The 24,973-nt window shown below is 37.3% G+C and overlaps 1 long non-coding RNA gene across 1 annotated transcript in view; it reads left to right on the top strand.

Annotated features, from left to right (window-relative positions):
- Positions 1 to 548: 548 nt before the first annotated feature.
- Positions 549 to 24,973, top strand: part of LOC127518780 (uncharacterized) — a 30,207-nt gene continuing 5,782 nt past the window's right edge. The window contains exon 1 of the long non-coding RNA XR_007931657.1: positions 549 to 1,303. This is a non-coding gene — a long non-coding RNA (uncharacterized LOC127518780). The remainder of the gene's footprint in view (positions 1,304 to 24,973) is intronic.

Raw genomic sequence — 24,973 nt, forward strand, 5'->3', positions numbered from 1 at the left:
TCATTTTAAACTCCCAGCTTCTTCACATGGGCCCCATTTACCTCGTTTTAATCAGCCTAAGTGTGGAATCATCTGCAGGGAATACTTAATGAGCTACTTCAAAAGAGCTGTCTTCCTCACATCTTACTTAGTGAATAACTCAAACAGATCAGCGACGAGAGGGCTATCTATACGGACAGTTGCTAACAGCACAGAACATGAGACAATGTCGGTTATCAAAGCTGGGGGACGAGTGTGAAATCAATTCGCTCACCTGTGACCTCCTTCTCCTGAGGACTATTGTCACTCTCGGGGAGAGCGAGAGCGGCTGCGCCACAGTGAAAAACCCTTTTATGGCACAAAATAATGAGATCTCAGTGAATCTTTCTGTGTTATGTCGCTCTCCCTTCTTCGCCGTGTCGTTTGCCTGACAAGCTGATCGAATCACGGCTCTTTTTTCCCCTCGCTCCCTCCTCCTCTTCTCCCTAGAGATGTTTGCCCAAGATGTGTTTCATGCATATATTTGACTCACCACAGAGGGAGATAAATACATCATTTAGCTATGAAAATATAACTGAGGAATCTCACAAATACTTCCCCAGGCACCGAAGGAGGCATTGCCACGTCGTGGGGCCGACTCACTCTGGTTTGTCGGTCAGGGTCTGGACCTCCTCCAAGACAGCCATGGGTAATGTCCTGCTTCATGCTGAGAGGTCGTTGCTGCGCCTGCCCGAGCTCTACATATCCCTCGGTTAAGGGTGGGTACGGCTGATCAATTTCAATTACAGTGAATATAAAAACGAGGGATTTACGCGGCCTGCTTAAATCATTCGAGAAAGCATGAAAATGACCCTCCAAAGGACGCTTCTTGCCAGGTCTCTGTGACCTGACTTGCCTGGTGCTGTGAACCTCGGAGCTGTCTACACTTATCAAGAGGACATGTGTGCGGGCAATAGTACAATTCAGCATTATGACATTCTTCGAACTAGCCTAATGGTTTTGGATGGATAACAAAATTGAAGAGCCATAATATTAAAAATCCCAGCTTGCTGGATTGATGGAGCAATGTGCAGAGAGACAGAAAGAAAACTATTTCAAGTGCTCTGGTATGAGGTTGGAAGGCCAGTTGGATTGTGTATCATACTGGTCATGCTAAAGACAGCAGCTGCAAAATTACAGTAGCGTGCTCTCACCACAACTGACTGCGCTACACAGAAACAATTAATCAGAGGTTAACCCGACAAACCTCATGGAGGATCTTTAATTTGTTGTACCTAAACTCCCCCTGAAAAAAAGACAGAGCACAGCAAAGCTTTTTCTAAAAGTAAGTACGTTTACAGTATAACTGTGCCAAGGAATTTCTTGAGATATTCTGGAGTGTGTGTACGTAAAAATGTCTCTGCTTTCCCAACTTTAAATAGGAATGTGAAGATTTAGGTTGGTGCTGGAAAAAAAACACACCCATCTTGACCTTGTATTTTGTTTACATCCCTACTGAAAACAAGCACAGCTTAAACCAGCCCTAAGCTGGACTCCCAGCCTGCACTGTCGACTGGTTTATGAGGTGTTTGGCCACTTTTCATCTGGTCAGGATGGGAGACCAGTTTAAACCAGCTTGAGAACAGCTGGACCATCCTAGACTGCTAAAACTGCTAAATTGATAACAGGTTGCTACAACAGTTGTCAGATTCGTCATGTAAACAAAAACTCTTGTGGTTTTTTGAAGTTTTTATTTGACAACTTAAAGGGCTAGTTCAGCCAAAAATGAAAATTCTGTCATTAATTACTCACCCTCATGTCGCTCCACACCCGTAAAACCTTCATTCATCTTCAGAACACAAATTAAGACATTTTTGATGAAATCCAAGAGCTTTCTGACTCTGATAGACTGCAATGTTTTTATTACTTTCAAAGCCCAAAAAGGTAGTAAAGACATTGTTAAAATAGTCCATGTGACTACAGTGGTTCAACCTTAATGTTATGAAGTGACGAGAATACTTTTTGTGTGCAAAAAAACAAACAAAAATAAGGACTTTATTCAACAATTTCTTCTCTTCCATGTCAGTCTCCTACGCTGATCACGTAGTAAACACAGTGCAGCACTTCCAGGTTCCACGTCAGAACACGGGCTCATTATTGGTTTGTATGGAAACCAATGGAAACAATACTAAGTCTAGTATTCTGTCTTCTGACATATGTTTCCAACATTTAAAAAAAGCTTGGTATCTTTCAATATCAAAATATTTACAATAGTACAAAACGTATGAATTCGTATGCAAAATTCATATGGATTTGGTTGCAAAATGTATATCTAATAAAATTTAAAGAATTTGATGCTATGTTCTTCAGTTCTGCAATCCATTACAAAATTCACAATTGCACCAAAGATTACCTAAGTTATCATTATGGTAAGGGTGAAAGAGCGACTTCAAGAAACATCACATGCTAACGAATAGCTTTCTCCAGGTTTTGTTAATTTTCCTGGTTACATTACCCCAAAGAGCTTCCGAGAAAAAGCTTTACTTCCTGATCGACTTGATATGTCTTTTGGCACCATGCCGTAATGGCACCTGAGAAGGTTAGTGACAGCACCACCTAGTGGTCAAAAACAAAACATTTGCATTACAATAATTATGACCAAATCATCAATCATGCTGCTTGCTCTTTCTAAATTCCGTGGCTCATGCAGAGCAAAACAATCACCAATTTTACGGTGCGTTGACCATATATCTGCCATATTGAGTTTTACTGAAAAACTGCAAAACAAAAGTCCTAACTAATACACATTTACCAGGATAGTGCTTCAATAAGAAATAATACTAAAAAAATACTTTTTTTTTTTTTTTTTGGTAAACCTAGACATGACGAAACATTGCATTGTCAACTTACTTCTCCCAAACAGTTTAGGCAAGCCTCCCTGGTGTCAAATGAAGGATTAAAAGGGAATTTTCCTCCCCCGACACAATTCACATTCAGGTGCATGATTTTTTTTCTTTTCTTCTTTTTAAGTATGACATCACCTCCTTTCCTAGGGCTTTCTTTTACTTTTAGTGGGGGGACACATTGAACAGCAGATAGAGTGTTCGCTTTAAAATTATTGGCTCAAATGTTCCTTTCAGTTGTGGTTTGGTGATTTGCCATTGGAACAACAGGTTGTAAATCTGTGGTATTACAGCATTTTCCCCCTATCATATTGAAACTGAAACCTTCAAACCGAGCCATATACATAGACTCATACCTTGACTTGACAAAATTACCATTGATCAAGAGCCAGTTTCTTTTGCTGCATGCTTTTCAGCTTCCCACCTTTTCTTATTTTTTTTCTTTTGGCCATAATCACTGGGGCCATGATTACTGTGCAGCTCTTTTGTATGACTATATTGGAGATTTATGAACCATAGTGCGGCATTATGTTTCAGCTCAGCTTTACGCAGTGTACAAGATGGGCCATAACCAGTCTTTTGTTTGGATTTTGAATAACAATGACCCTAAAGTTTATGTGTTCCACTGTTGTCAGCTGAAACCAAACTCTGGCTCTTAATTTGAAATTAAAATATCTTTCCCCATTCATTAAATTTCTTAATTTACTTGAAAATCACCCGCAGCAGGATACTGTGCAGCATACATGCAGCTACAATGGGCTGTAATGTAATGTAAACTTAACCAATAATTAGTCCACCAAAGGCTTTCATCTTAAAGGTACGGTCACGCTAGACTTCAAGCATGCAAATTACCTCAGACCCCTTGGCAAAAGGATATGATGTCATGCTCACAGGCTTCTGTTTTTAAAAGAGAACTACAAAAACTAATAAAAAAAAAAATAAAAAAAAAAACTCAAAAATGTACTGAAATGTATTCTATTCCATGCAGCTTCAAAGGGGCCATATAATCACAGACTTAATTAATTTTCCATGAAAAGGATGACTTTTTTCTCTTTCCTTTAGCCTTATAATTAAAATTGTCCATTCTGCTGATCCTTAAAGAAACACCTTGCTTTCATATGAAATTATAGATATTAAACAGACATCCGCTATAAATGGAAATGTCAAGATCCATCTGTAAACATTTTTTAAAAAAGGGCTCTTTATGGACTGATTTGGAAGTTTTGCAAATTATGGTACAGTATATCAAACTGTTTATCTCATAATATCATGAAAATATGATTCCTTATCACATGCCCCCTTTAAAAAATGCTTTAATTAATACAATAATAAATCTTAGATGGATTGATTACTTGGATTAGTTTAACACGTATTAAATGATGACGCATTGGGTATTAAAGCAGTTTAATGAATATACCATGTGACTAATTAACACTCGGTTTCGGCACAGGAAACTGTTGGCGGTGGTTGACAATGACACTTTCCTGATGATCGTCATCAGTGCAGTCAACTGGGGTACCATCTGTTCAACAGTGTTGAATTACATTACAGCTTCATAAAAGAATTACACTACCGCTGCATTTCCAGCTTTCCTTTGACTTAATGTTTAGCCTGAGTCACAACGGTTATGTAATGATGAGAAAATTACAGGTATAAACAAGACTTTTCCACTTTACTGAAGTTATGAGGTCATGTCAGGGTGCGAGAGAAATTAAATATAATCAGCTCATTATCTCAACAAATTAGGAGCTACTAAAGGTGTAAAACCCATCGGCTGTGGTTTCTAGCCAAGCCTGACATATTTCATAACTCCCTTTACCGTTTCTAGTTCCTTACTGAAACTAAATTTAAACATTAGTTTGCAAGAAAGCAAAACACCTTTATCTTTGCTGTGAGTCCTTTCTGTGTTTTTTCACTATTAGAATTAAAAGGGTAAAAAAATATCAGGAAGAAAGAAATAAAATCCAGTCTCAACTAAAGGCTTAGAATAATCCTTCTGATGTTTTTATCCTTGCTTCTGTCAGCCCTCCAGTTGAGTGCAAGAGCTCTTTTTCTCACTGCATAATAGAGGGCAACAGTGAACAGCAACTTTATAAGTGGCCTTGGTTCCTGAAGTATTTTCCCCATTCATAGGCATTTCAAGAAATTCTTTAGTAAATGAACTAGCTCAACTAGCTCTAGGATGAATCACAATATTATAACTTTTGGTTCGAATAATAATAAAAAAAATGTATATTAAAATCTGAAAAAGGATAAAACTTACAAGATAACATGCAATAATCTATACTTAAATGCTATTAATGATAATGAATGAACAACTGGTACTTATCTCATGAGCACTGCAAATAACAAAGCATTGTGTGCAACTTCCCATAAATGATGGTACAATATAAAAATATTAACTAAGTCATTGATTATAAAGTATGCAAAAAATGTTATAAAATAGACAATAAAAATTACTATATTTATTTATTTCATCATGTTTTGGGAATTGAACATGTTAAACACTGAATTGTGGAATTTACAGAAATGTGAATCATAGCTTACGGTAGGTGAATACTGAAAGGTTTACAGGGGTTCATGAATTGAGAAATCAACTTTTCCTTGAGCTTTTGATATATGAGGTCATCGTACTATAAGAATATCCTGTAAGTTTCAGAACTGAAAACTTCCTTGTTAGTCCAATAAAAGCTTTTTTTGACACCAGGCCCAGCGAACGACTCTTCCTGGAATGTGCCTATTTATGTCATAGATAGGTGAAACCCGCCTCTGCAGAAGAAATCAATGCCTACTTCATCATTGCAACATTAGCCCCGCCCACTGATGTGTTAGTGAGACTAGAAGGAAAGAAGAACGCTCCCTTTACAATAGCTGGAGCTGTCAATCAAAAACTCCCATTTTATTCAACGAATCTCTTAGTTACATCAAGATTGCACTGTTAGTTATGTTGAAATCATTCGTTAGTGTGCAGAAATTGAGTTGCAATGACGAGATCACTGCTTTCATGCGCTCAACAACATGTCTGTGATTGGCTGTTCATCACTGCAACTTTTCATGCCACAATCATGCCATAGATTTAAGTGTAATGCTATAATCAACACTTTTCACAATTAGTTAACCTCGAGAGCTGTAATAGTAAAAATGTGCTAAAAGTTTTCAAGAGAGTATACTCAGCTATTTCATATTGCAAAGATGTTAGCCAATCACAGCAGTGGGCGTTTACACTGAAGTTTTACAGCGGACACGCCCTTAAAACAGGGTAGGAAAATGCCTTTTATTTCTAAATTATGATAATTTTTGATGTAAAAAGCATATTAACATTATAAGTGCACCCCAGGAAACATTATAAAACAATAAAACAATGCAGTTCATGACCCCTTTAAATAATAATTCAAAAAAAAAAAAAAAAATTCTATATGGAGAAAAGAACCAGAAATGTTGCACCCTATTGTGTCCCTTGGGGAACTCTAGACTTTCTTTATTACTCATGTCACTCCAAAAGGCAATTTAAATAAAACACATCTCTTCTGCACTGAAGAGGCTAAAGGGACATGAATATATGAAGACATGCTGTGAACATAATGCAGTATGTTCTATGGACATAACTCTGTTCTCTTCGAGAACGGTAGAAAATTGAGAACTTTGATTGTATTCCAAACCCTGCAGGCACAGCAGCTTTTTCTTTGCAAGCACAAAAAGAGGTTTGAAGTAATCCTAGACCTACCCTTTAGCCACCTACCCTTTAGATAAAAAAATGCCATCACACCTCTGTAACTAATCCGGTTGCAAACTTCAAATGACCCTTTGCAAAGATCAACCAATCTATGCATAAAGCGCACACTGAACTGAATATCTGATACAGGGTCACATTTGGTTGGCTGTGAATGACGAGCCCTTCCAAAACCTACGGTAGGGGTTAAATGGGCTAAATGCAAAATCAGTACTTGATGCATGAGTGCTATAATCAGCTTCTAATGCCCTATTTCCAGTGATAAATGAGACGACGACTTGCATGCAAAACAAAGTGTGATAAAGAAGAAATAGTTGAATTTATGTGTATGGAAAGGCCACAAGCGTAAGGCCGTGGGAGATATTCAGTAGATAAGGAAATGTGAGGGGAAAGATTGGCATTGTCCCTGGAGACATATTTACATAGATCAGGACAGAATGTGTCTCGGCCACGCTTACTGGACGAGATAGAAGCAGGCCGATTACGTCACAGCTGTCTGAGTCTACGTGTGGTTACGGTTAGGTTCTTGCGTGAAATATGAATATTTAAGGAGATAATCTCCAAGGCTCAGTGTTTGTGTTACTAAAAGCCAGCGTGTATGGCAGCCCACATATGGCCAGTGAACGGTGATGTATGTAATGTTTTCAATGATAAAACACTTTCTCTTATGCAGAGACAACTTTAGGTAAACCATTCGTAAGTTGATTTCCCTGAAAAATATAAACACTGTGGCTCTGTTGTTCTCAAGCATTGCTGGGTTTGTTCGAGTTTGTTCAACACCACAACTTTGACGCAACCAATGGCACAGGTTTGGAATGTGAATTCATGTTTGTCCAACCAATGGCAGACAGGGGTGTGTTTAGAAACCTTTATGGAAACAGGACCTATAACATTAAGTCCAAAAATTGTTGTTATTTTCTTGCCATAGTGTTTACAACTTTCTAAAAAGAGTCCAATAGCAGTTTATCGGCATTTATAAAGCGTATTCTAGATTCTAGACAAATCAACTTATGACTATGCATTGATACTCACTTGCATACAATTGAAAATAAACAACTTCAGGTCACAGTTGCAACTTCAGTGTGTGTGTGTGTGTGTGTGGTCCTGGTAAACCCTATGTTGTGGGGAACAATTGTCCCCACAAAGATGGTAATACCAGAAATTTATGACATTGTGGGGACTTTTTTTTTTTTGGTCCCCATGAGGAAAGTGGCTTATAAATCACACTAAATTATGTTTTTGTTTTGTTTGCTGTTTGTTAGGGGATATAATATACAGTTTGTACAGTATAAAAATCATTATGTCTATGGAAAGTCCCCATAAAACATGAAAACCCAACATGTGTGTATATATATACCCTTTCCACACACATAAAATTCAACTACTTCTTCACAATAAAGACTTTTGAACTTTCTATTCATTAAAGAACCATGAAAAAGATGTATTACAAGTTCCAACAAAATATTAAGCAGCACAACTGTTTTCAACACTGATGATAATTATGTTTCTTGAGCAGCAAATCAGCATATTAAAATGATTTCTGAAGGATCATGTGACACTGAAAACTGGAGTAAAGATGCTGAAAATTCAGCTTTGCATCACAGGAATAAATTATATTTTAAAATATATTCAAATAGAAAACAGCTATTTTAAATTGTAATAATATTATACTGTTTTACTGTATTTTCATAAACAAAAACATTAAGAAACCTTAATGTTGAACTGTACTGTATAGATGCATGTATATGCACAGTATATACACATATACAGTCAAACCAAAATTTATTCAGACACCTTGAACATTTCATTCATTTTACAGTTTATTCACTATAGTTTAAAAAAAAATAATAAAATATGACAGCAAAAAAATAAATAAATAAAATAATAATAATCTTAATTATGTCAGATAAAACTTAAGCAAAACATGTTCAGGTCAAAGTGTCTGAATAATTTTTGGTTCAAAATTTTTATCAGTTTTACTGGTAGTCCACTGTATGAAGAATTTTTTGGGTATAATATGTCACAGTTTACTTTATTTTGTATCCTCACTTACATAAATGAACTATAGCATCCTGCACCCACTAGTAAAAATATATCAAAATATCAAAAATGTCTGAATAATTGTTGGTTTGACTGTATATACATACATCACTACTAAAGTGATAAACTGCAAATTCAAGTCATTCATTATCAACTTTATGCAAATGAGCATCATCTGCCAATAGAAGTGCAGACAGTGACATGTCGTCTGATACAGGAACAAAAGGAACAAATACTAGCAAACAATAGCATAGAGTCTCAGTGTGGCTGAAAGTTGCATCAATTTTTTGTTCCTTACCAGAGCTGAAATTCTCATGCAGGCCACCGCTCATAACAGAAGCTCAAAGTCAGTAGTGCCTCAGGCCAAACCCACACTTCCTGCTTCAGAGGTCACGGTCACTTTGCACTTTATTCAACTAGGAGAAGATGTCAGGGTGACACTAGCTTTACTTATAATGCCACAACTGGAAGTGGCAACCAGCTGCCAATGACAACACAGCTTTATTATAAAAATGTCAGTGTACTACAATCTTGTATAGCTTGGAGGCTGCAATAAATACTGTAGCTAATGGCCCACAAGACATCTTCAGACTCTCACACAGTTTTTAATTTACTTTCCACCTCATTTAGAGTACAAACAATAATAATAATATTCAACTAACTCCTCCGGTACATTGTTGACATCATTGTTAGGCAATAGAGTTAAACAATGCATAATTGAAATAAGATGTTCCTGAGCAAAAAGCCAAACGTCGGAAAATATCTCAGGATTTAATTTGATCAGAATTTATTTGTCCAGATTTGCAACATCAGCTGCATATGTATGTTTTGTGTTCATTTGAAGTGCAGAGAATGCGAGCAAACACGGAAAGCCTAATAGCAGTTATTATTAGTGCGTATTTTAACAAATAGCATGATTTGAACAAACCCCAAACGAGCAACGTTGATGCTACAGAAATTAATGATACTAGGAGAGATGTGCTGCTACTTTTCAAAAAGATCAGACTTTTAAAAAAAATTGAAGGAGTGAATGGTGCCATATATGAATCGGAATATAATAAAAACTTAAGGATAGGCTCTTTTGAATTAGGCCAGTAGAAAAAAAAAGAAAACCAATCAAACGCCCAGGAATCACATACTAAAAACCAAAAATAACACATTAGCAACCACACAGCAACGCCCTGGCAACCAAACACAAATACTGTTTTTATTATTGTGCATCATGCTGAATATCAATATGTTTTATGTGAGCATCCCATATGTAAAGAAGCTTTATGATTACAAGGGCCTTGACTTTTTGAGTTGTACGCTACATAAACAATTCAACCACATTTTCTGTATCAAAGTCCTGTTAACATTGATAATATATATATTTATCATTGGCCAAGCGCTCGAACTTGGTTTCAGTCCCAGTTATTCTGGGGAAAGCCATACGCCGCAGCAGTAAAGTATTCATCTGCCATTAGGATCCCAGCTCAGTAAATCAATACAGGATGTTGGTGGGTAAAAACCCTCTGCACTTAATTGCACGATATATTTTATTTTTATCTGCGTATATTGTACGGGGTATATTTAACTACACATTGAGTTGATTTTAGATTAATTCATTTTGTGACGAGCAAACTGCGGCTATGAACTCTGTCCAAGAGAAGGAGGAGAACCATGGGAGTAATTGCATGTATGCTGTAATTGAGAAAATGAATAACAACTTGCGGATTCCACAGCCTCTTGGAAGCAGTCGTGCTTACACAAGGCGAAGCATGTAGTTCGCTTTAGTTTTCATGCTAATAAGCTCTGACAATCGTGCACCAAAATGAAACGTACAGATTACATTAAGCATGTGTGGCCACATTTACGATGAAATTGCTAAGAATTATTGGATCAAGAGGATTAAGGGATTATTGTGCAGTAAACATTGTGTTACAGGTTTTAAACAGAAACAACAGGCTTAAATGATGGTCAGCCGGTTGATGTGCTTCAAATTACAAAAGGAAAAGAATAAGGTTTATGTACAGGAAATACAAGAGAAATTATAGAAGAAACTAGAAGGAGAGCAGTAGAGATGCAGGTGGAGAGGGTTTTTCAGAGCAGGACGTGTCTAAGCAGGTCTTATCTGGCTCCACACAATTTCATGGTTGTTTGAAACAAGTGGGCCATGTTCTGCTCAATCATTGGGATTCCTGTTCAAAAACATTTCCATGATGTGCCGAGAAAGTCAAGAAAAACTTTGCTAGAAATACCAAACTTTAAGTAATAATAATAAAAAAAAACCACAAACTAAAACTACTTTGCTGTGTTGATTAAAATTTGCCATAACAACACAGAATCACACCACAATATACAAAACTAATATTGACTTTCTTTGAAAAGCAAATTCTTCTGCTTTCTGACTTGGTGTTTCTGTATTGTCTCTCACACGCACACACAAACACACATGCACGCACACAAACACACATGCACGCACGCACGCACACTCGAATATATGGTTTACAGGGACTCTCCATAGACAATGTTTTTTATACTGTACAAACTGTATGTTCTATATACACTAACCCTAAACTTCCCTTCACAGAAAACTTTTGGCATTTCTTGAATTTAAAAACAAACACTGTTTAGTATTTTTTTAAAGGGTTAGTTCATCCACAAAAGAAATTTCTGTTATTAATACTCACCCTCATTTCGTTCCAAACCCGTAAGACCTTCGTTCATCTTCAGAACACAAATTAAGATATTTTCGATAAAAACCAAGGTTTTTTTATCCTCCATTGAAAGCAACGAAATTAGTACATTCAATGTCCATAAAGGTACTAAAGACATCTTTAAAACCGTCGATGAGACTACAGTGGTTTAGCCTTAATGTTATGAAGCGATGAGAATACTTTTTGTGCGCAAAAACAAAACAAAAATAACGACTTTATTCAGCGATTTTTCCTCTTCCCTCAGTCTGTTAAGCAGATGCTGCATTTCCGTGTTTACGGCAGAAACGCCGGCTCATTATTGGCCGGCTCCTGTATCAGCATCACACGCATGCCACATGCTGCTCACGTGAAGAGGCGTCGGCCAAGAGCCACCGTTCGGACGTAGAACCTGGAAGCTGCAACGTAAATAGCGTAGCAGAAGAGAGACAAATCTGTTGAATAAAGTCGTTATTTTTGTTTTGTTTTCGCACACAAAAAGTATTCTCGTCGCTTCATAACATTAAGGTTGAACCACTGTAGTCACGCTGACTATTTTAACGATGTCTTTACTACTTTTCTGGACATTGAATGTGGTAATTTCGTTACTTTCAATGGAGGATAAAAAAACCTTTCGAAATTTATTAAAATATCTTAATTTGTGTTCCAAAGATGAACAAAGGTCCTACAGGTTTGGAACTTCATGAGGGTGAATAATTAAAGGGTTAGTTCGCCCAAAAATGAAAATTATGTCATTTATTACTCACCCTCATGTTGTTCCACACCCGTAAGACCTTCGTTCATCTTCGGAACACAAATTAAGATGTTTTTGATCAAATCCCATGGCTCAGTGAGGCCTGCATCGCCAGCAATAACACTCCCTTTTTCAATGCCCAGAAAGCTACTAAAGACATATTTAAAACAGTTCATGTTACTACAGTGTTTCAACCTTAATATTATAAAGCGACGAGAATACTTTTTGTGCGCCAAAAATAACAAAATAATGACTTTATTCCACAATATCTAGTGATGGGCGATTTCAAAACACTGCTTCATGAAGCTTCAAGTCTTTACGGATCATTTGTTTCGAATCAGTGGTTCAGAGGGCCAAAGTCACATGATTTCAGTAAACAAGGCTTCGTTACATCATAAGGGTTTTGAAACTTCAATGGTTCACTTGACTTTGGCAGTTTGATACGCGCTCCGAATCACTGATTTGAAACAAATGATTCGTAAAGATTCGAAGCTTCATGAAGCAGTGTTTTGAAATCGCCCTTCACTAGATATTGTGGAATAAAGTCGCTATTTTGTTATTTTTGGCGCACAAAAAGTATTCTCGTTACTTTATAATATTAGGGGTGAACGACTATTGTCACATGAACTGTTTTAAAAATGTTTTTAGTAGCTTTCTGGGCATTGAAAAAGGGAGTGTTATTGCTGGCGATGCAGGCCTCACTGAGCCATCGGATTTGATTAAAAATATCTTAAGTTGTGTTCTGAAGATCAACAAAGGTCTTACAGGTGTGGAAGGACATGAGGGTGAGTAATTAATGATATAATTTTCATTTTTGGGTGAACGAACCCTTTAAGCCATTTGGTTAACGAGGACACAGGAAGTGTCCTCATTAACCATTTACGTTGTAATACCTATGTCATTTATACACATTTGTGTCCTCGTAAACCAAGAACACACAACGATTTTTGCTGCTTGCTTAATTTACTAAAAACTTAAAATTCATTGAGTAAAATCATTTAATTTATCCATTTGCACTATAAGGCACTGAAATTATAGTGTCAATTTACATTTTACATATCGCATTTCTAACACATGTAACCATATGGAATATTCTGGTGTATTTTTTCATAAATATTTTCTTAGTATTTTTGTCGTGTTTTCTAGTACAAATATTTAAACTTAAATCAAGATACATATACTTGAGAAGTAAAATGACTTGTTTACCAAAAAGAATAATCAAAATTAAGTCAAGTCACCTTTATATAGCATACAATACGGATCGTTTCAAAGCAGCTTTACAGGAATAAACAGTAAAATAATAATTCAATGATGCGAACAGATCTTAATTCTGCTGTAAAGCGGCCTTAAAAAGAAAATAGTGTCATTGTTCAGCTGAGGTCAGTTCAGTGTTGAGTCAGTTCAAAGTGAATTTATGCTTAAAACAAGAAAAAATTGGGAACACTTTATTTCGATGGTCCACTTTAGAGATTCTACTAACTAAAAGTAACTTTGCAACTACATGTCAACTAACTCTCATTAGAGTATTAGAGTAGAATCTGCTTAATATTTGCTAACACTTTATTTTGATGCTCCCCAATAGACATTCTACTGACTATGAAGTTCTTTGTGAGTATGTCAACCTATTCAGCTAACCCTAACATAATAAATCTACTGCAGTCTACTAATACTGTAATGAGAGTTAGCTGACTTGTAGTTGCAAAGTTACTATTAGTAAGTACAATGTCTAAAGTGGACCATCGAAATAATATATGTGAGCCAAGAAAAATTTAAATAATTCAAAGAGAACAAGATTTTTCTTACCCTAACTGACAGATATTTTTCATTCACTTTTCTTTTTCAAAACACAATACTTAATATTTTAAGTCATTTTGCATCTCAAGTAAATGTATCTTTATTTAAGAAATGTTTAAATATTTGTACTGGCAAACTAGAAAAAAAAAAACTGAATAAGAAAATCATTTGTTTTGCAATGAATATTTCTAAACATTTCTAACTATATTCCTATGTGACTAATTAATCTTGACTCTTGGACAGCACACTCCCAAGTGTCTTCTTTCAGAAGAGACCACAATTGTGCCTGCAGTACAAAGCGTTCGTGAGCTGCAACCATTTGAGTTTGGGTATGTCATTTCTTGGGTTGGAGTTTAAAAAGGGGGGGTTCAGACAAACAGGTTGAACTGTTGTAATGTTACTGGCTGTTAATTGATCACAGGATAGCAATACACTGACATTAAACTGCCATCGATGTTGAAGAGTAAATAACTTACAGTAGAGATGCCACAAACCATTTTTGTTTTAGTAGTTCAGCTGTTTTTACAACAGTGTAGCTTTTCTAGTACCAAACCTTTTTTTATTACATTGTATTGTACGCAGATATCTACAGCTGATGTAATAATCAAAAACACTGTCTAATTGTCTTATCTCTCAAAAAAAGAATCTGAATCAGCAAAATCCCTGTCTTCTATCTCTACAAAATATTTAGTGAACTTCTGCTGCTCTCCCGGTTTTACAGACAAGGCTTAAGCTAGTCCTAGACTAAAATGCATGTTTGAGCTGTTTTAACTGAAAGCAACTTGCACTGACATATCTTAAAATATGTCAGTCACATTGTTTTGTCTCAAGATGCACACCAGTAATGTTTTTTTTTTTTTTTCTAGGGTACTCTTATAAAAGCTACTTAAATGCCGTAATTGAACTAAGGCCTAATCCTGGCTTAGTCTAAGCCCTGTCTGTGAAACCAGGCCGCTATGTGTTTGACTCTTTGGGACATTTATAAGGCGCATTTCATGTATCTGTAAACCTAACTGAGATTCTCATTTTCAGTTGTTTTGTGCTAGATAAATGTACACATGAAATAAAAATAACAAATAAGATCTCTTTATTTTAATGTCAATTGTTTCTCCTAGACAGCAATGACCTTTGCTTAATCTTCTTATTCTCAGATGTGTCTCCTGAAATAAAGACCCTGTAATCTCAAATGTCTCTGTTTCAGAAGAGATTTTATTTCCATTTCTATTTCACTTGATAAATATCCGAGACAATCTGAATAATTAAACTGAGGACTCAATTAAATGAATGTACAACCTTCAAGCAATATTTTCCTATTTAAACTACCCTGCACTCTTAAAAATAAAGGTTCTGAAAGAGGGTTCTCACAGCAATGCCATAGAGGAACCATTTTTGGTTCCCCAAAGAACCTGTGTGTAAAGAACAATGCAATAATCTGAAGAACCTTTTTCCACTATAAAGAACCTTTGGTGCAATGGAAAGCTTCCATGAATGTCCATAAAGGTTCTTCATGGAACCAGCAATGCCAGAAACTTTATTTTTAAGAGTGTGATGTAAAAGGATGAATTATATCTTGTAATAGATATCAACTTAATATGAAATTGCTCCCTTAAAGGGATAGCTCACCCAAAATTGAAATTACTCACCCTCATGTCAAGCCTGTAAGACTTCCGTTCATCTTTGGAACACAAATGAAGATCTTTCTGATGAAATCTGAGAGATGTTTGTCCCTCCGTTGACAGCTACGCAACTGACACTTTGAGAGATCGTAAAACTAATCCAAATCAATTGAGGGGTTTAGTCCAAATTTTCTGAAAAAACATTATCGCTTCATTATGATGAACAGATTGAATTAAGGCTTTTATTCACATATAAACTTTCATCAATGCACACATAAGTTGTGATAAACGGAAGCTCAAGCATGTTTGATTGATGTGCAATGAACCAATGAGGTTCATTGTTGTGTGTTACGCAGCATGTTTGAGCTTCTGCAAGAACCAATGAGGTTTGTTCTCAGGCGTCAAGCAGGTTCGGTTGAGCTTCTGTTTATGTTTGCTGATCAATGTTTATTTGTGAATAAAAGCCTAAATTCAAACTGTTCATCATATAAAGTGATCATGTCTCTTCCAAAAATTTGGACCATAACAGCTCAATTCATATGGATTAGTTTTACGATCTGTTTATTCAATTCTGAAGTGTCAAAGTGTCAGTTGCGTAGCTGTCAATGGAGGGACAGAAAGGTCTCAGATTTCATCAAAAAGATGTGTTCTGAAGATGAACGAAAGTCTTACGGATTTGGAACGACGTGAGGGTGAGTAATTAAAGAGAGAATTTTCATTTTTAGGTTAACTATCCCTTTAAGTAGCTTAAACATATTTAACTACTGTGTAAATAGCTTGACTGTAGTGGTAAGTTACGGTTTAAAGTACCTTCTCCAACCGTGACTGGCCGCCATGTATATGAAACTTGTCATATCTCATCTCAGCTACTGAGAGTTAATTTTACACGTTTCAGGATCCTCGAAAGACTTCCAGACCCTAGAGACAAACAGCCACTGCTGAGAATTATGCACTGGTTAGGAGCAGATTAAAACATCACAGCTGAGCTATCCAGATAAACATCACTCCAAACCTCACTGAGACATATTCTTGGTAAACACCCCAGAGATCCATCAACACTGAGCTCGCAAAACCAGCCCAGCCTGAGAAGCCACCGAATCACTAAAGGTTATTTACAGAGTGATGAAACACACACAAAAAAAAATCTATTTTCTCAATCCCTTTTGTTATGCATCTCAGTTTGAATCATTGTTGCGGTCTCCAGTTGACACATAGCTACATGATAACTGCTCTTCTGAGAACAAACCCTTTGACCTTATATGCTGGTGTCCCAAGGCCTTGAATGTCATGTGGGCAACCGTTTTATCAAAAGTACGATTAAAATCCCCTGTTATGCTGAGAAATATTTTTGGAAGTGGTCAAATGTCTGTCCTGAGAACTCAAGGTTATTCACTGTTCTCAAGACATTGCAACAAATTTGTTGGATCTGTCAACATGGGTGGAGATTGAAAATAGGGTAGTCATTTCCTCTCCCGTTAAAGGAAATGCTCTGACCTTAAACAACAAAATAAATCCGTGAGGATTTATTCCCGACAAAACCGGGATGATATACAGTCGATTGATGAGCTAGTGATATTTTTAGGATTGTTTCCTCCAATCCAGTTCTTGGCCTGCATGAGAATTTTCATCTCTGTCAATGTATTTATAAGCTAAGCTTTGCAAGACTGATGGATTGAATTAGATTTGTTGTGTTTGTCTTGAAACATTCTTGTGTACCGTAATTAAATATAAATAAACCCGACCTTGACCGTGCAGAGGGGGAAAAAAACAACCGCTGTAATGTCTCAAGTCAGCTACAGATTACACAAAACATAAATTTGTTTCAAGCCACGAGTTTAGCTTTTACAGTACCTGAAGATGGATTAGCGAGTGAAATTCACGGCCGCCCCAGGCCCAGCTCTATAAACTCGACTCATAAAACACACAGCAGACTAATAATGCAGGCATGAGTGGGGTTTGCCCTCCACTCTGCACCATCTAAGTAATGTACAACATGTCAAGGACTGATTTAAATCACGTCATGCAGAAAAGACCTAATGTGCCTTGTACAGTGAGGTCTAAAAGTCCACATTGAAAATCAGCAAATAAAGTTTAAGGGTTTTGAAAAAAAAAAAAATTGCAACACATATATAATTTAACACATGTAAAATCGATCAGAAATTCAATTTTTCAATTTTAATTTAGACTTTTGGACACACCATTACATAAATAATGTGTTTTCTTACATTGTCATTTAACAAACAAACAAAGAAGCATTGTTTAAGATGAAAAAAAAACAATTTTTGTATGGCATGTGTATAATTATGAGGCCTATAACTCATGTGCATATAGTGCTTCATTGCCATAATGATGTTCTTACTGGCTATGGTTGAACATGCAAACATGGTATGTGAAAGAGAACACTATACGCACTCATAGAAACTACTACAAGCTCTACACTGCTTAAAACATTCAAATAGACTGCCAGACAGCACATGAAACCAGGCCAACAGAACACAAATGTATATTTTACTTCATGTAGCAATCTGGCAAACCTAATAAAGTTAGTGGTAAGAAAATCGCGCCATATGTTTGAGCTAGAGTAAATGGTAAAATGTATATTTGTCTAAATGAAAAATGACATGCATTATTATTATTATTATTATTATTATTAAAGAGATGAATAATATAAATATTATTAATAAGAGCATATATATTATCAATAAATGTACATACACCGATCAGGCATAACATTATGACCACCTTCCTCATATTGTGTTGGACCCACTTTTGCTGCCAAAACAGCCCTGACCCGTCGAGGCATGGACTCCACTAGACCCCTGAAGGTGTGCTGTGGTATCTGGCACCAAGATGTTAGCAGCAGATCCTTTAAGTCCTGTAAGTTGCGAGGTGGAGCCTCCATGGATCGGACTTGTTTGTTCAGCACATCCTACAGATGCTCGATTGGATTGAGATCTGGGGAATTTAGAGGCCAAGTCAACACCTCAAACTTCTTGTTGTTGTGCTCCTCAAACCATTCCTGAACCATTTTTGGCTTTGTGGCAGGGCGCATTATCCTGCTGAAAGAGGCCACAGCCATCAGGGAATACTGTTTTCATGAAAGGGTGTACATGGTCTGCAACAATGCTTAGGTAGGTGGTACGTGTCAAAGTAACATCCACATGGATGGCAGGACCCAAGGTTTCCCAGCAGAACATTGCCCAAAGTATCACACTGCCTCCGCTGGCTTGCCTTCTTCCCATAGTGCATCCTGGTGCCATGTGTTCCCCAGGTAAGCGACGCACACGCACCCGGCCATCCATGTGATGTAAAAGAAAACGTGATTCATCAGACCAGGCCACCTTCTTCCATTGCTCCGTGGTCCAGTTCTGATGCTCACGTGCCCACTGTTGGCACTTTCGGCGGTGGACAGGGGTCAGCATGGGCACCCTGACTGGTCTGCAGCTATGCAGCCCCATACGCAACAAACTGATGCACTGTGTATTCTGACACCTTCCTATCAGAACCAGCATTAACTTCTTGAGCAATTTGAGCTACAGTAGCTCGTCTGTTGGATCAGACCACATCGCTTGCCCATTTTTCCTGCTTCTAACGTCAACTTTGAGAACAAAATGTTCACTTGCTGCCTAATATATCCCACCCACTAACAGGCGCCGTGATGAAGAGATAATCAGTGTTATTCACTTCACCTGTCAGTGGTCATAATGTTATGCCTGGTCATAATGTTATGCCTGTCCACACACATATATACATATATATATATATATATATATATATATATTTTTTTTTTTTTTTTTTTTTTTTTTTCCATGCATGAGCTTCTCGAATAGTACCATTCTAAAACACTGTTCATGAGGCACGTGGATTTGAGGGGTCAGCAGGTCATGCCAGTGTGGGAAAAATGGTCGGTGAGTATTGATCTCATCCCTGCAGCTATGTGGTTTTGTCAATAAGCTGAGTCTGAGATACATCCTGTCCAACCCAACCCTGTCATATTAACAGCCCACTGTTACAAATCAAATCAGCTGCTCTTCATTACAGCTGATGCATGTCACTGTTTTGGTTTTGAAATACTTACTCCTACAGTATGCCAGACAAATGTAAGTGAGTCATTTAACGGTTGATTTCTGAAAAGGTTTGCTTTGCTTCTTTGAGCCGCAACCAATGGTGTGAGTTATGGCAGGACCATCTGTTTGGCCGACCAATGGCAAATGAACACTAAAGCTTTGTGAAATCCTTCAGGCTTTATGCTTGAACCTTTTAGATTGCACCCAGAATCCCAAATTAACTTTTTTACCAGACCTGACAATGGGTGAACTGAGAAAAATTACCAGCTATATACATTATTCTTTACAGCCATGAAATTTTGCATTACTTGCATGAACGGCATATATTACATAAACAATCTTTACAGAATTAATTAATCTTGGTTAATGCTACTTTATTGTTCAGTGATTTTCGTTTATAATTCATTACCTTGAATAATGTATTATGACTTATAACTTGAATAATAAATGTTCAATGTTTTTGACTTGAAATGTTTATTAACATAAACCGAGATTAAATGGTGTAAAGTATTGTTCATTATTAATTCATGACAACTTTAAGGGTTAGTTCACCCAAAAATGAAAATAATGTCATTTAGTTCTCACCCTCATGTCATTCTACACCCGCAAGGCCTTCATTCATCTTCGGAGCACAAATTAAGATATTTTTGATTAAATCCGATGGCTCAGTGAGGTCTGCATTCAAAGCAATGACATTTCCTCTCTCAAGATCCATAAAGGTACTAAAAACATATTTAAAACAGTTTATGCGAGTTCAGTAGTTCTACCTTAATATTATAAAGCGACGAGAATACTTTTTGTGCGCCAAAAAAAACAAGATAACGACTTTTCAAGAATCTAGTGATGGGCCGATTTCAAAACACTGCTTCGGAGCTTTACGAATCGAGTCAGTGACTCGGATCTCCTATCAAACGGCTAAACTGCTGAAATCACGTGACTTTGGCGCTCAGAGTCACTGATTCGATTCATAAAGCTCCGAAGCAGTGTTTTGAAATCGGCCCATCACTATATTGTTGAAAACTCGTTATTTAGTTTTTTTGGCGCACAAAAATATTCTCGTCGCTTTATAATATTAAGGTAGAACTACTGAACTCGCATGAACTGTTTTAAATATGTTTAGTACCTTTATGGATCTTGAGAGAGGAAATATCGTTGCTGTGAGGCCTCACTGAGCCATCGGATTTAATCAAAAATATCTTAATTTGTGTTCCGAAGATGAATGAAGGTCTTACGGGTGTGGAACGACATGAGGGTGAGTAATAAATGACATTATTTTCATTTTTGGGTGAACTAACCCTTTAACATTAACTAATGTTAACAAATTGAACCTTATTGTAAAGTGTTACAATTCTTCTTTAGCAAATGATTTATATGTCTTTCACTTGGATTGTTTACATCAGTTACATCACCGAAGGTCAGATTATTGTTCTTAAAATTCATCTCAAAACATGTAAAGTTGCAAATACTAATAAAGTTACCAGCCATATCCGACAAGTATCTAGCCAATTTTTCCTCTCATTTGCACTTTGGCGAGTGTTCGTTTTGGACCTTGGCTGCACCTATTCTCTCTACAAGTGTTACCATTTCCTAATGGGCGATTTGTGAAAGAAGTGAGTCACTGCATGTCAATTATCCAGCAAAAAACAGGATCTTATCAACATTACATCATGAAAACGATATTGAGGAAAACGGCTGGTAAAAAAAAAAAAAATCCCCACCGACACGTCAAAGAGGGACAGGGTGTCGTTTATGAGAAATCAAGGCGATCCATTAAAATTCCATTCAAGTGCTGTATTCCACGTGTCAATTGTACGTTATCTGCCAATTCAAGCATGACAGGAAAACTGGTGTGAAAAAAAAATTACAGCACAGATCAAACATGCATACTGGGGGGAGATAACATCAGCTGTTTTACCACCAGTGAACGGCTGACCAATGAAAACAAACTGTAAGGTGCTGTGGAAACTGGTTAAAAACAACTTGTCAAGTTTAAGAGTAATTGGAACATGTTCCATTCCCGTTTAAGCACGCTTACATGTCCATTTAAACTCAGTTTGTGTATTCATTCACACTCCCCTCCTTCACACACATCCAATTATCTTCTGCAGGCTGACAGGTGACACATGGCTTTTTCACGAGACACACACACTGAGGATTTCCACTTTTCGAAAGAGACCTGCTTAATTCTGGGAAAACATGGACACCTTCAAGCAAATCGCTACTTCTAGGATTAAAACAAGTGCTTCAGACAAGACTGGACAACCAAACAGTTGGGTTGTTTTTAGCATGGTTTTCTTCACAAGGATTTTCCTTGCAAGGACATTCTTCATTCCGAATACAGAGTCTGGTATTTGTTTTGACTCATCTCACAGAGACACTGCTCATTTACTCCCAGTATCTGTAGCTCATGAAAATAGCTGAGGCGCAGTGGGAGTGAAAAACCTTGAGCGAAGGACTAGATGGGTCTGATGCGTGTTATCTATGTACTTTTAAACATGCTGATCCTACTCGCTGCATGATACGTGCACATAGACAGTCAGGACAGACACCATATTTGATCTAACGGTCCATTTAAAGGGCTGTACTATTGGCTACCTTGTTGTCAATTAGCAAAAACATTGAAAATCCATTCCAAAACATCTTAAAATGGACAAAACCTTCAGAAAGTCATTGATTTTAAAAATCAGACATGACCTAAGACATTAAGTCTGCAGTGCCACGCATGGAAGGGGTTGTATGCATGTCCCTCACAGCCTTGTTAAATTAAATACACCATCTAGCCCAACTAACGAAGGTCCATTGGGAGACCATGCAATCTTTGCAAGATTCATAGCTAGAGAATATTTTGCAACCCTGTTTAGGTTAAAGGTGAATTGTGTCATTTCTGCACCATTACCATCACCAGACAGAATTGCAAAATTAATGACTATTTTCAAACAGGTCAATTATTGGTCAAACAAACAGGTAATCCAGATGTGTTGGGTCAATCAACAATGTTGTTTTTAAACATTTTCGGGTTGTTAACGTACAAATGGCTTACTTACAGTAGTCTTTGCACATTAAAGTGGTAGTTTTTTTTTTTTTAACATTATGAACATTTAATGAAAAAAAAAAAATGACACCATTTTTTCACCTTTGAAGGAGGTGGGACGTATCCTACAGGTTTACGCAGAAGCTCAATAAACAAAGATAAATTAATGCCACATGTGGGCAAAAAATTTAGTTATCCGCAGTGATTTCATATGCATGATTAAAATGACTCATCTTTGACCTACAATATGTAATTCTTTTTTAAAATAGCAAACCTTCGGTTCAAACTAAATATAAATTGTCAAAACAAACAAAACCGGTATTGTAGCTATTTTTTTCTATCCGGAAAGTTCCACATTGATTCCCTCACAGGGACTTTCCAGTTGTTGTTCACTTCCTGCAACTAACTAGAAGGCTGTGTTTCAGTACAGCTCACCTTTTCTCAAATTAAGAAACTGGTCTGACTTCTTGTCAATTTGAGGAAAATCTGATGCCCCACAGCAATTATCGGATTCTTCTTTCGTCACATTTGAGAATTCCCCTCCTGGTCAGTGGTTTTGTCTTTTCAAGTTCATGCCAGGCAGCGGTGATTCAGATGACACCCGGGAAGGATGGGGACTTTTCCAGCTCTGTTCACCCTCATGAAAAGAGCAGCCACCCTGGGCTTATCAGACAAGCGCCCAAAATGAAGGACATGGTACAATAACAAGGAAATTGGCAGGAAGGCCAAGCAAGCACTGAGAATTGTATTCCTTGCTCAATCTCTTTGCATGAACTAAAAGTATTGCGTTCAGTCTTGTCATTTGATTTTTAATTCACAAAGTTGCTTTGAAACTACACTAAATAAATGGAATATATCTGCATGAAGCCTTTACAGAATCCAACTGTAGGAAGTGGAAGCTATTGTATAGAATTTGAAACTCACTGACTTCTGTGTTCATTGTTGAAAAAATCAAATGTCCCAGACTTTGATTTGTTTTTTATGGTGTCTAACTATAGAAGACTTTATCAGCATACTATCTTTATAGTGATGTTACAACCCTGTACCAATATTCAGTTTACCAACTCTAAAACTTGTTTCACTGATCACATTACAACTCAGAATTGACAACTATCAGTTCATTTTCGTTTCCTATTGCTCAGAAAAGTTGATAGAATTGACGTGTACAAAACTTGACTAAGAAAGCTGAGAAAACACTTTCAGCATTGCTATGCCAATCTTTACTGCATGTACCCATGAGTGTCAAAAGTGCTAATATTTCGGTGACAGGTGAAGTGAATAACACTTAATTGTCTCTTCATCACGGCACCTGTTAGTGGGTGGGATATATTAGGCAGCAAGTGAACATTTTGTCCTCAAAGTTGATGCGTTAGAAGAAGGAAAAATGGGCAAGTGTAAGGATTTGAGCGGGTTTGACAAGGACCAAATTGTGGTGGCTAGACGACTGGGTCATATCTCCAAAACTGCAGCTCTTGTGGGGTGTTCCCGGTCTGCAGTGGTCAGTATCTATCAAAAGTAGTCCAAGGAAGGAACAGTGGTGAACCGGCGACAGGGTCATGGGCGGCCAAGGCTCATTGATGCACGTGGGGAGCGAAGGCTGGCCCATATGGTCCGATCCAACAGACGAGCTACTGTAGCTCAAATTGCTCAAGAAGTTAATGCTGGTTCTGATAGAAAGGTTTCAGAATACACAGTGCATCGCAGTTTGTTGCGTATGGGACTGCATAGCCGCAGACCAGTCAGGGTGCCTATGCTGACCCTTGTCCATCGCCGAAAGCGCCAACAGTGGGCACGTGAGCATCAGAACTGGACCACGGAGCAATGGAAGAAGGTGGCCTGGTCTGATGAATCATGTTGTCTTTTACATCACGTGGATGGCCGGCTACGTGTGCGTTGCTTACCTGGGGAACACATGGCACCCATCAACACTGAGCTCGCAAAACCAGCCCAGCCTGAGAAGCCACCGAATCACTAAAGGTTATTTACAGAGTGATGAAAAACACACAAAAAAAAAATCTATTTTCAATCCCTGTTGTTATGCATCTCAATTTGAATCATTGTTGCGGTCTCCAGTTGACACATAGCTACATAACTGCTCTTCTGAGAACAAACCCTTTGACCTTATATGCTGGTGTCCCAAGGTCTTGAATGTCATGTGGGCAACCGTTTTATCAAAAGTACGATTAAAATCCCCTGTTATGCTAAGAAATATTTTTGGAAGTGGTCAAATGTCTGTCCTGAGAACTCAAGGTTATTCACTGTTCTCAAGATATTGCAATAAATTTGTTGGATATGTCAACATGGGTGGAGATTGAAAATAGGGTAGTCCCTATTTTCACCAGGGTGCACTATGGGAAAAAGGGAAGCTGGCAGTGTTATGGCAGTGTGATGCTTTGGGAAACCTT

This window comes from Ctenopharyngodon idella, chromosome 9 (genome assembly GCF_019924925.1).
Source record: "Ctenopharyngodon idella isolate HZGC_01 chromosome 9, HZGC01, whole genome shotgun sequence".
NCBI lineage: Eukaryota > Metazoa > Chordata > Actinopteri > Cypriniformes > Xenocyprididae > Ctenopharyngodon > Ctenopharyngodon idella.